This window comes from Pteropus vampyrus, unplaced genomic scaffold (assembly GCF_000151845.1).
Source record: "Pteropus vampyrus isolate Shadow unplaced genomic scaffold, Pvam_2.0 Scaffold15, whole genome shotgun sequence".
In the NCBI taxonomy this organism is placed as follows: Eukaryota; Metazoa; Chordata; class Mammalia; order Chiroptera; family Pteropodidae; genus Pteropus; species Pteropus vampyrus.
In genome coordinates this window covers 10,707,676-10,719,980 of record NW_011888796.1, presented here as the reverse complement: position 1 = coordinate 10,719,980, position 12,305 = coordinate 10,707,676, and the positions used below count along the sequence as shown (strand labels likewise).

The window sequence follows — 12,305 nt, the reverse complement described above, 5'->3', positions numbered from 1 at the left end:
AAGAATTGAAGCATAGTGGTTTTCCACTGGCTGATTCATTACGGTTTCTCAGTGGCTGGGTCTGTTGCTAGGCAAGTAGAAAATCTCCCTACACTTCCTGCTGGTGTAGTAAAGTAAGTATCTTCCTGTGGAGAAATGTCAGGAAGGGTGTGCTTCCTGTTGGAGTCTGCAAAGTGTCCTGAGTGGTAGTGCATGAGAGTGCCCCCCTTCAGGAAGGACTTCCCACTCTATTTTAATGAGCATTTTAAATGAGATTTCCTTCATTCGTTGTCACAGTATACAAACCTGGAGTCCCGGAGAGAGGTTTGGGCTGGCCAGTTGATGGAGCATGTAGGTTATTATATTTTGAGCATTAGGCCGAGGCATGGGGGACTTAGGGTGCCATTTCGCAAACTGTTTGAGCAGCCTTTTGATATCCTAGTGAACTCACAGGAGTTGCTACAGGATATTTAAATATTTCCAAGAAAAGAGCTTGCCATGTGTTTTTAAAAAGTTTCTAAAAAGATGTATGAGATATGAGCATATGTGTTGTTTTGTATGTTCCTGTGTGGCTGAGATCAGCTAGGCGCAATTTTGTATATATACCCAGTGTTTTTCAGAGAAGAAATAATACATAAGCAAACACAAAATTCACATTTTACTCAAATTATTCCCCAGTATATCACTCAGTCCCATATGGCAGAACTTATTGTACTTAGTTCCTGGAAGCTGGAGTAGAGAATTTGCTCTGATGGAGATGTGTGCAAAATGTCTTTTTAAAAAGTGGTTTATTTTTTTTTTAAAAAAAGGTTTATTTCTAAAATTTATGCATATTTTGATTTTTTCCTCTATTATACCATTCTTAAACCTTACTAATGATTAAAATTAATTCCATGGACTAAACATTTGTTGCAAGAATGAATGGGTAAGTAGGCTGTTTTCTTCAAAGCGAGTGTACTACTCACCTTTGAGAATAAGATGACTCAGAAAATTAGAGAGATCCGGGTAGTAATGGATGAGATCAGACAACTTTAGAAGGAACATAAAATAGTAAATGAGTACTAGAGAGATTTAGAACAGTCAAGGAAATTAAGACTCAGAAGAATGTGAACACTTAGGAAGCTGAACAAAGTTTGTAATAAACTGAAGTTGATTAGGCCTTTAGGAGGAGCTTAAAAACACATTTCAATCCATTTTCTGCTTTTAGGAGAGGGGGGTCGGGGGAGAGGCTGAATTTTCCTGTATTGAGTATTTTGGTTTTTAAGGGAGGATATAATCAGTTGTGGATCAAAAACTATATTTCAAGATTCATTATAGCCTGATTGAATTCTTCCTTAGATGACTCTTTTTTCTTTGCTCTTTTTTTCTTGCATAACCCAAACCTGGTTTAATAATTTTGATACCGGGAGAGAGGGTAATATGAATGAATGGAAGATTCAGGTGTTCAAATTTCTGAAATTAGAATTTTAATCCCCATTATAACTTTATAAATTGACACACTGCTTTATAGTATGAGTTAGCCTTCGGAGCCTCGTTAACTGAGTGCAGTGATAAAAATGGATTTCTGGTTCTGCATTAATATATGAAGTGGCTAGGTGGTCGTCTCATGATCACTTTATGATTCTCAAGATTTATAATTCCAACAGAAGGGAGGTCCTGTTCAGGAAACCAAACTTTTTTAAAAGGCATTTTTTGGATTAAGTTCTTTTTTAAGACCAAAAAAAATTTTAATATTATTTGATTTTTCTGATAAAATGTGCCTAGTATATAAGGGGATTTCCTCTTAACCTCTCGAGTCTTTCCATTTCCTCTACTCTTAGTTCCATGCTAGGAAAAATGTTAATTTCAGAGCTGTTTTTCGTTACCTTATGGCTAGCCTTTGTTTTTAACGTTTTCAATCCAATATAATTTTTTGCCCCTGTTTGACTTGCCTGTTTTTTGTTCTTCTAACTACTTCCTCATCTTTCCAAATGAGAGCTTGTGGAAGGCATTTACCTGTAGTTTTAATTTTTGTGTTTCCTGTAGTCATGTGGGAAATTTCGAGCATCAGATAGCCTCAATGTCACTTTTCTCTTTCCATCCAAATTTATCTATAGTATTGAAGACTTAGGAAATACTGTACACTTATTGCTAATAGTGAGTGACCTCAAGAATTTACCAGTTTAAAACTTGATTTCTGGGTGTTCCTACTTTCCCTGTATTGTCTCAACCTCACTTTTAAGTTTTATTGGCATCTCCATCAATGTCTTTCTAAAATTTGTTTCAGATCTACTTAGGGTATTTCAGGAATGGTTTGAGTACATACCAGGATCTGATTCAGTTCCAGAAGGACCTTGCTTTTTGTGCCTTTTTGTTTCTGTGCATTATCCTGATGTTCTCATCCCATTTCTGGATTTGTCATGTAAATGGACACTCATATTCTTTCCAAATGGTTTTATTAGAATTTTTTTTGTTTAATGATACATCATTTGCATATGACACATATACTCTCTGCTTCCTTTTTTTCTCCATAGAGACCTTTTATGTATTGTGTGCTTTATTAGTCTATCTCCCAACTAGAATGTAAGTTCAGGGAGAATGAGGATATTTGTATTTTGTCCACTGATGAATCTCCAGTTTCTAGAAGAGTGCCTGTTACATAATAGATGCTCAATAAATATTGAGTAAATGAAAGATCTCTTTGACGACTTAACTCTCAAACTGTGAGATCTGAATAGAAGAAATGATTGTTTAAATGTTCACATTAGATACTAGAAATTATTTTATACTTGTGGTGTGAAATGGAAGAAAATTCACCAAGGTTAAGGATTGGTGAAAATCCTCAGTGATCTCTTTAGGCCCCAAGATTGCAATTTGAGTGCAATGCTAGTGTTGCAGGTGGGTGAGCCTAGAGATCTGTACCTTTGTAGTTTCAATCAAATTTCTGAGAAATAAACTTCATAAATATATTAATAGTTTTTCCTGTGCTGTTCTCATCCTCTCCTCCACTGAGTAATTTCTGGTCTGGAGCAGTATTTTGTAAATTTGAGCAATATATGAACCCATCCAAAGGGAGAAATTTATTGAGGCCCTTCAATATAGATAGAATTGTAAAGTTTTTATGTTATATTATAAGGTAGTTAAATATGTATGAACAAAACTAGTAAACCCTGTTGCTACTTTCCTCTTTTACAACTATACAGAGGTAATAAATACATAATATATAAAATTTTTCAATATTATTTTGATGTTAGTTTGAATAAAGACTAAAGTATAAAGTAATACATGCAATATAAATGCCGACATTAACTTTGCAGATTCTTTTGTGTATGTCATGTTTTAAAAATACTATTCATTGGAACTACTGCTGAAACCTTTGTTAACATTGTTTGGCTTTCATTTTGCCTTTGTTAAACCAGGGTTTCAAGAACATTAAAGCATATCTATGGGTATTAAATAATTATTTTTAGGAACTGAATTATTTTTAGGAGCATAAATTTAGGAGCTGGAGAACATCCAATTTGATTATCCTTGGATGTCTAATATTTTTCTTACCTATGCATTGTAAACATGACCCTAGACAGCTGTGTTTAATATAGTGAAGCATCATGGGGAGACTTTAGTGTTTCTTACCTATGCATTCCACTACTAGTAGAAATAAGAATTATAGTAAACGTTGCTCTCTTTGAGGGTGTTGTTATGTAAAACACTGGATGAACTGGTTTAAAGGGTTTTACTTACCTGTGTACTAGATCTGACACTATCACCTCTCCATAAGAACCCAGGTAATACAAGTTAGCTTCTGGTTTGCCTCTGGGTAATGTTTAGTTATTTCGTTAATCACTGTAGAGGGCTTTTTGGATACAAAGTTCTTTCTTAGATTGTCTTAATTTGTTTCTAAAACTGGGAGGGAAGTGTTTAATACAAGATGGGACTGAGTGTCAGTTCTTGAAGTAAAATATTTTACAGAATGTTTTCATAGAGAGAACTTAATGTACCTCTTTATTTAAATCTTTTATGACTTAAAAGGTGGTTTGTTTTAAATTTTAGCATGTCAGGAAAAGTTAACCTTTGAAGTAATGGCTACATCACTTCTGTGATCTTGAGCAAGTTTAGGTTTCTGAGCGTTTATCTCCTTTTCAGCACAGTGGTTATAGACTCAGGTACAAAAACATTGATGGGGTATGAGGTTTGTGGTGACAGGAGGACCACAGGGGGATAGGCATGCAGAAACTGGGGAGAAAGAAGGAGCAGTTGGTACAAAGGTCCCAAGATGCAAATGAGCTTAGGAACAGAAAGAGAGCCAGTGAGATGTTTGTGAAAGTACTTTGTAGATACAAAACATTCCTTTACAGCTCTGTGCTGTTATGGTTGGGAAAGATGCGTGTGTTTGTTTTCTTTCTCCAGTGTGCTATGGTTTGTTAGCTGCAAGGCCACCTTGCCCAGGAGAACAGAAAGGAAGAGTAGGACCCACGAGTCACAAAATTTCAGCAGTTTGTACATTATGATTACTGTTACTTTATTTGTACTAATAGTCTTATTTTCTATAAGTTTATCAGTAGGAAAGAGAGGAGTAGGCTTATTAATAGAAATTTTGGGTGAGGGAGTTTTGTATCATTTCTAACTCTTAACCATGTTTGGCATGCGTAGTTTTGCTATCTGTTAACCCGACACTGAAATTTGGTATTCATTATCAGGTTCTCCTTTGTGGTTTAGTTTGTTAATAATTGAAGTACCTCAGAGTTCTGGGTGTGAACTCTGCATACTTTATAATTAATTTAGAACAAGGGAAGTTAGGATTTTTCTGTTGAAATAATAAATCACTGTGACTTCAAAATATTTATACGTATAAATAAAATTTGGTTTATAAGAATAACCAAAATATGATAATAGGACATAGTTTCTGTTTTTATAGCCCTAAAGTTGGACGTATTTTTAAACTTCTTAGTGTCCTCTTCTTTTCTACTTTGGGTGTGTAGGAGTCTGTTTATCAGAAATTTTGTTAGTGCTGATTTTTTTTTTTTTTTTTTGGTCTTTGTAAACATGACCCTAGACAGCTGTGTTTAATATAGTGAAGCATCATGGGGAGACTTTAGTGTTTCTTGTTGGGACTTAATGTCTGTGTATTTTAGTATTTAAAGGATGTGGTTTGAGGCTTTGAAAATGAGGGGGAGGGTGTCTAACCCCTAGCTGTATGCCTGCACATCTAGAGTGTCTGTCCTGGAGGTTATTAACCAACATGAACATTGTTTTTAGTTAAACTGGCAGTATTCAGCTAAGTAACTTTATTGTGGAAGTGTTTGTTTGCACATGGCTAGTAAGTAGGATTTTCTTTTAAATCTGATATTGCTTAGGAGTAATTTAGGTAACTATAGTGCTGTCAGACTACTTTTTGCTTTGCAGAAAAGTAACCAAGATTAAAGGTGACCATGACCTAGAGTGTTTCCTGTGTCTTCTCTTCTTCTACCTCCTGTCTCTGAGAGCAAGGTGCAAGATCAGGAGCCGATGGGTGCAGTTGCTTAAGTGCATCAGCTTCCTGGGCTGTCCAAGTATTGATTAGTCAGATACTCATCAGTTCCACGTAGAAGGTCCTTGCTGATTGGCTGGTTTCTTTTAAGTTCTTAGGTTTGACATTGATTTCACTCTAATGAACACTTGCCGTGTACAAGGTATTGTGCTGCATGCTCTGTAAGAGATACAGAAAGGGTAAGATTACTCATACCTTTCAGGAATTTACAGTATAGTAGGGCAGATGAGGACAAGATAGACCATGGTAAGTGTTCAAAGAGAGGCACGGTTCTGGGAATTCAGAAGAGGCATGTAGTATCTGTTCTGCAATATTGATGGGTGGGGATGAGGCAGAGGGTGAGACCTGGGCAGGGAGGGGCCCAGTTGGGGGAGCAGTTTCAGTTAGTTCAGGTGGGTAAAGAATGATAAAGATGCTTTACAGGTAGAGAAGAAAGGTCACATGGCCACCGTGAAGGTGAAGAGAAGAATAGAAGGAGGAACTAAGGCAGCTCTTAATCAGGATCCCAGAAGTTTCCCTCAAATTCTATGCAAAGTTGTTTACGTGTATACTCTGGCATTTTTCTGGGGGCAGATTGCTCAGCCCATTTCTCAGATTCTGAAAAGAGTCTAGGGTCCAAAAAAAGGTTGAGAACCACTGTGCTAAGTTAGCTTTGATGTTGATTTTTGAGGCTTTGCTGAGAATGAGGAAGTCAAGTAGTAGAACAGACTTTTCCTTGTGGGAGGTAGGGTGGAATTTGGGGAACTGAGCTTATGCAGTGGTCTCTAGAGTGGGGGCTAGGTTGCTTGTCAAGCTGGGTTTCCCACGCAGCACATTAGGTAGATCCATTAGAGACTGTGTGACAGTGAAGGCCAGGTGTTTTTCATGCAAAGGAACCCCTTAGCATTTCCTGCTCTTTATTTGAAGGCCAGGTTGATGAAGATGTAGGAGACTAGGTTGCTGTTGTAGAATAGTTTCTGGCATTTACTTTTCTAAAGTGTTCTATGCCTGATCCTGTGGAAGAATCTAAAATATCAGACAAGGACTCTGCCCTTCAGGAACCGATAGTATGTAATGCTTTTTGTTCAGCTTGGATCTGTGCATGTTGTTATCTTTGGGTCTTTAATCATTTCCTGGGCAAAGAGAAACATTTCCACTAAAATGAACTTGAAGTGACTTTGGTTTGCAACGTACTTTATCTTTTAAAAGAATGGGGAAGCACTGGGATTTGAGGTTTTAGAAAATACAATTATAAATATTCTGTGCTTGTAATTAGGAACCTTTGTACAGCTGATTTTGTGACTTTTAGGCAAATCATTTGACTCTTCTGACAGTTAATCATTACGTAAATGTGTGTACACACACAAGCAGGGCTTTATTTAAAATACTGAAAGCACATTTAAAAAATGACCCAGCACTTAGTTTCCTAAGATGAACTGCCACTGTACACCCAATCTTTAAATTAAAATATTACTCATTTATTATGTCATTAAATATATATTCATGTTCACATATATAATATATTCAGTAAATATGTTATATAAATATATTCAGTAAATATATTTATGATTTATATTATGAAATTATATTCATTAAAATTTATATCATTTATTAAAATATTCATTATACTTTAATTGGTCACTTTCCACATTTGTGAAATGAGAATAATAATAATAATTGTATCTCATGGAGTTGTCCTGAAGGCGAAATTAATTAGTACATATGCATAGCATACAGAATGAAGCTCTTTAATGTACAGTTTAAATGCTCAGTAAACACCAGTGGCTACATTGTTATTAATAATATTCCCCATGGGCGAATGTGTGTGTGGGGGAATGACTTGTTATAAAAGGATTTACAGTGAAATAGCTTTAGCAAAATTTTCTATGTATTTATTTAGTTTGTAGTCATCTTTAAAGTTGTGAAAGTTAAGTGCACATATACAAGGCAGATTCAGGTATTTATTGTACTGTTTATTTATGTTACAATATGAAGAATTGAAAGCCATGTTTTTAATGAGAGATTGAAAGCCATGTATTTAAGAAATAGATTCTTTTTTATTTGACTGCCTGTATGTTTGTCTCCTTTTCATTTCTTATCTTTCTTGTTGCTTTCTGATTTATTTCCTGTCCAGTTTTCAGTAATGGGTGTGGAGTAGGGCAAGAACTTACATTGGTTGGTGCCCGGTATCTGAACCAGGAAGGAGTGATGCATCAGACAGCCTGTGGCTTAGTAGGGAGGAATTTAACCATGAGCCCTGCAGAGTTGCCCTGCCTAGGGAACCACTGAATTCCATTTCCTCACTCCAAATCACATGGTATGCAGCTCCACACTATGTGTGTGCATAATGGACATTTCTAGGCTCATTCATCCAGCGTTTTCCAGATGTTTCCATTTATTTATATTTCTCTTTTTAAAAAACTAGTAATTATGGGAAAATTTAGTTATGCATAAAAATACAGAAATGGTAGAGTGATAAACTTCCACTTAGCCATTACAAGTTTCATGGCCATTTCTTCTTTACCATATTGCTTTGAAGGAAATCTCAGACATGGCGTAATTTAAAAGATTTTAGGATGTATATCTAAGAGACGAGGACTAAAAAAATACATACATATATATATACACACAAATATTTTTACAATATGTATAGGCTCCTCTCTCTCCCTCCTTACCCCCGCTCCCCGAATTTGCTTGAAGAAACCAGTCATAATTTGTTCTATAGTTTCTCCCCAGTCTAGATTTTGCCATTTTGTATCCCTTAGGAGTTCATCTGTCTGTTGTGTTTCTTGTAAATTGGTAGCTGGATTGACCAAATTAGGATTGATTTTTTGTTTGTTTGTTAAGTGTCTTTTTTCCCCACCAGGAGAATGTAATATCTGGTTGTTTCAGTTTTGTGGTGTTAGCAGCTACTGATTACCAATACCGAGATCTATTAATTCACTAACCATTGGAAAATGGTAATACCTATTTCTTTTGTTCCTTTCATTTATTTTGAATCAAAACCTATCAGGAAATTAGGTCATTTAATGGCTTTTTAAGATAGTATTTTATTTTGAATTAGTATTTTTTCTCTTTGACTTTGTAGCAGTAATTAAAATATAGTACATGGTTTGGTGTTAAGATGTGCAATATGCTATCTTGGATAGCAGATTACTGCAGAATGACTTTAGTCATATAGTTCATCTAGTTAGAAAGTTGTCTTCAAGGGCTTACTGATAGCTATTACCCAGCTAGAAATAATAATTAGGGACAAATATGCATTATAATTACTATGTAGCTTTCCTACTTACTATTACAAATTTCTTTTTTAAAGTCTTAACCTGCTTATGTACTTTTTTAAAAAAAATTAATTTTTTATGGTGATACTGGTTAACTAAATCCAATAAGTTTCAGCTGTACACTTTAGCAGTAAGGCATAAATATATATTTACACTGTGCGTTCACCTCTCAGAGTTTCTTTTTTTTTTTTTTTTTGGTAAGCTATTTTTTAAATGAGCTTATATACTTAATTTTCAAAAAATCAGTTCTAGGCTTGATTTGGAATGAGGAGCAATAAAGTCTAAAATATGTCTCCTTAGTACAGTTTGCTTTGGTGTTACTTAGAGAAGACCTTGGTTTTAAAACTGTGCTTTTTTTTTTTTTTTTTTTTTGTAAAATTATAGAAGGAAGGCTTGGAAGATAATCTGATTTTGTTCAGTTTCCTGGTTTACAGTAAGTCCCATTTAATAAATTTTGCATTTTACATTTGGGTATTATCCATAGAGGTCTGGCTCCTACTTGGTATCTTTGAGGACCTTCTAAATAGTCCTCTGTTGATACTTATAATATGACAGTATGTTTGTTTCTGGAAAGAATTTGTTTAGAAAAAAAACCCAATCACCTCAGTGGTATTTCATTTAGAACAGGTAGCTGAAGCAGGTGCACTAGAAAGTGTTCTAAAGCCTAGAGTTTGATCAGCTCAGTGAAGCTCAATAAGTGTCTGTGGAAGAGTTAATAGGGGAGCTTTTCTTGAGTAAATCTTAAAGTGACCAGGTAATTAACTTCTTTCCCCTCATATATTCTTACTGCCTTTCTCCTGTACTCTCTTCAGATCTTGTTCCAGCTCAGTGCTCTTGAGGTGAGCAGACTCAAAGCTAATTAAATATGGTTGAATTTAATCTTCAGATACATCTGCAATGGAATAAACCTGATTTTCACTTTTCTTTGGGGGATTTTGAGTCTGCTTTCCAGATGAACTTGGACTTTTGATCGTGTAAATGGACATAGAAGGGAAATTAAAGTGATAGATCAGGAAATAAAATTTTAAGTTTTTCAGCAGTTTGCCAGATGGCTCTTCAGCAAGTTATTTAGGTAACTCTCTAGAAATAATGATATAATAAATCTCTTTAATGAATAGCAGTTTTGTTTTCTGGGGCCTCATCTTGCTGCTAATAGCTTGTTGGATCCAACACAAGGCTAGAGTGACCCAATTGAGGTCCTTGTACAATAGAGATTATTACATTCTTACCCTGTTTTCCAGATTCAGGCTGTCTCATCTAGAATACATCATTCATTCAGATTCAACAAACATTTTTTGAGTGAGGCACTAGGGCAACAGTGGTAAACCAGGTAGACAAGGGTCCTTGCCCTTGGGAGCTTACATCTTAGTGAAATTATCCACAGAATTCCCTAGGTGGACTAGTGGAATTCTGTTTTTCTTTTGCCCAACTATCCAGAGCTGCTTTTTGAGGAAAGTCAGAGACTACCTTTGAGTAGAGAGAGTAGAATACTAGCCAGGTTTTAAAATTTAACAGCATGACTTTATTTTTGTTGGCTTTTAGTTTGGTATGTAGAAAATAATGGATCTTCTTTCAGTAAACAAGAAACCTGCTAGTATTTCTACCTATTGCTATTTTCTCTTTTTAGTCTAAGATTTTGTGTTGAATTACAGTAAGTTTTCTTAGTTTAGATTTTCTGAAATAATATTTATTTTCTCCCCATCTTTCGTGTTGCCTGGTAGGATTAAAATTTATTCTGATATTATTTGGTTGATAATTAGCTACTTCCAGTCTTTTGGAAAGTAACTAAATGTAAACATGGTTATCACATATCCTGTATTTTTCAAGGTAATCCCATTTTCAAGTATTTTGTTTCATTTTTGGATACTGAGTTTTTAATTTAAACAATAAATGATCCGTTAGGTCAGTCAGTTCTTTAACCTGAGTCCATGGATCCTGATGAACTTTAGGGAGGTAGTTTGTGAACCTCCTGAAATGATAATGCCAGACCTTGTAGATATGTCAGGAGAGGCCCATTTGCTTTCAAATGAGATTTTAATTAATAGGAATGATAATTTTTTTTACCCTTCCAGACATATTTTGCAGAAAGTTAGAAGATTGTCCAGCTGTTTATTATTATTAGAGCAGTGAGCTCTTGAATCATTTGAAGTGTTCTCTTGAGCCAACTTGGGTTATATAGAGATCAAATCAAAATAGCTTTATTTTTCTTTTATGTGATCTTAAAACATCAAACTTTAACCTGAGCGTTCTTGTTGTATATCACCATTGTTACGGGCTGAATCATTGGTCCCTCCCCCTTCACATGTCAAAGCCCTAATCCTCAGTACCTTGGAATGTGACTGAATTTTTGAGAGGAGGGTGAGCCCTAATCTAATCTAACTTGGTGTCCTTAAAAAAAGAGGAAATTTGAACGTAAAAGATAAACATAAGGGGCATGCGTGAACAGAGGAAAGACCAAGCGAGAAGGTAGCCATCTGCAAGCTAAGGAGAAAGGCAAGGCCTCAGAAAAAAACAGACTTAATGACACCTACATCTTGGACTTCTAGCCTCCAGAATTATAAGAAATAACTTCTCTGTTTTTCAAGCCAGTCCAGTCTGTGATATTTTGTATGGCAGCCCTAGCAAAATTACATACTCATGATGAAGTAGCAGTTGAGTGACAATAAAAAGTATAGCAAGGTAATTTAACTTTTTCTCTGCTGTAGTGCATTTTTGGAGAAATGCTGCAATGTTGTATATAGCTTCACACAGTCTAGTACCTGAAAGAGATGGTGGGATCTAGGAAGTCTAGATATATTAATATTAATTCCTATTTTTATTTGTCTTATTCTTTATTGATTTGTTTATCATTTTAGAGTTTCCCACTTGCTTGTGGTTATATTTTAATGTCCTTCTCTTCTGTTCTCTAGCATTTTTCACTCAATGAAACTAATTTTTATAAATAGGTCTGTTACAAGCTCTGTGTGTGTTCTGTGCAGTCAGTCCAGTCCTCCTTATTCTCTGATAATGTCCTCTGTCCTTGCGCCTCTTCCAGACTGTCAGTTTTCTTTTTTCCCAGACCCTCTTTTTTCTTTCCTTTTTTTCCCACTTAAAAATTTTTATCATTAGTTAGATGAAGTTGTTCTTTGTCAGATAATGTTGGTTCCAATCCTTCAAAATCTGTTAATATCTGCTTCATAGTCCAAGTCTTTCAGATTGTCCACGCACACTGCTGCGACGTTGCGGGTTCGGTTCCAGACCACTGCAATAAAGCAGAGCATCACAGTAAAGCAAACTGTAATCTTTTTGCTGGTAGGGGGCGGGGGCTTGTCTTCAATTTGTGGAAAAACGCAACATCTGTGAAACGTAATAAAGCTAAGTCCAATAAAACTAGGTATGCCTATATATTCAATTTTTGATGTTTCTCTGCCAAAAGTAAAATTTGATTGTTTTTAACGGTTTGCTTCTATAGGTAACTGATTCACTACATTGGAAACTTAGATTTAGAAACAAATGAAAGGCCAAGGGGGATGAATGTATGTTTCTAAAGTTTGCCAGAGGGCAGATATTCCATCAGTTTT

At 35.4% G+C, this 12,305-nt stretch overlaps 1 protein-coding gene across 9 annotated transcripts in view; it reads left to right on the top strand.

Annotated features, from left to right (window-relative positions):
* Nucleotides 1–12,305, top strand: part of FBXO34 (F-box protein 34) — a 72,916-nt gene that overhangs the window by 45,038 nt on the left and 15,573 nt on the right. The window contains exon 1 of one of the 9 annotated variants that reach the window (XM_011385223.2): nucleotides 9,157–9,178. The exons of the other annotated variants lie outside the window; for them this stretch is intronic. The gene's annotated coding sequence lies outside the window, so the exon portion shown is untranslated. Of the gene's footprint in view, nucleotides 1–9,156; nucleotides 9,179–12,305 lie in introns of those variants that run through there. 9 annotated transcript variants of the gene reach the window in all.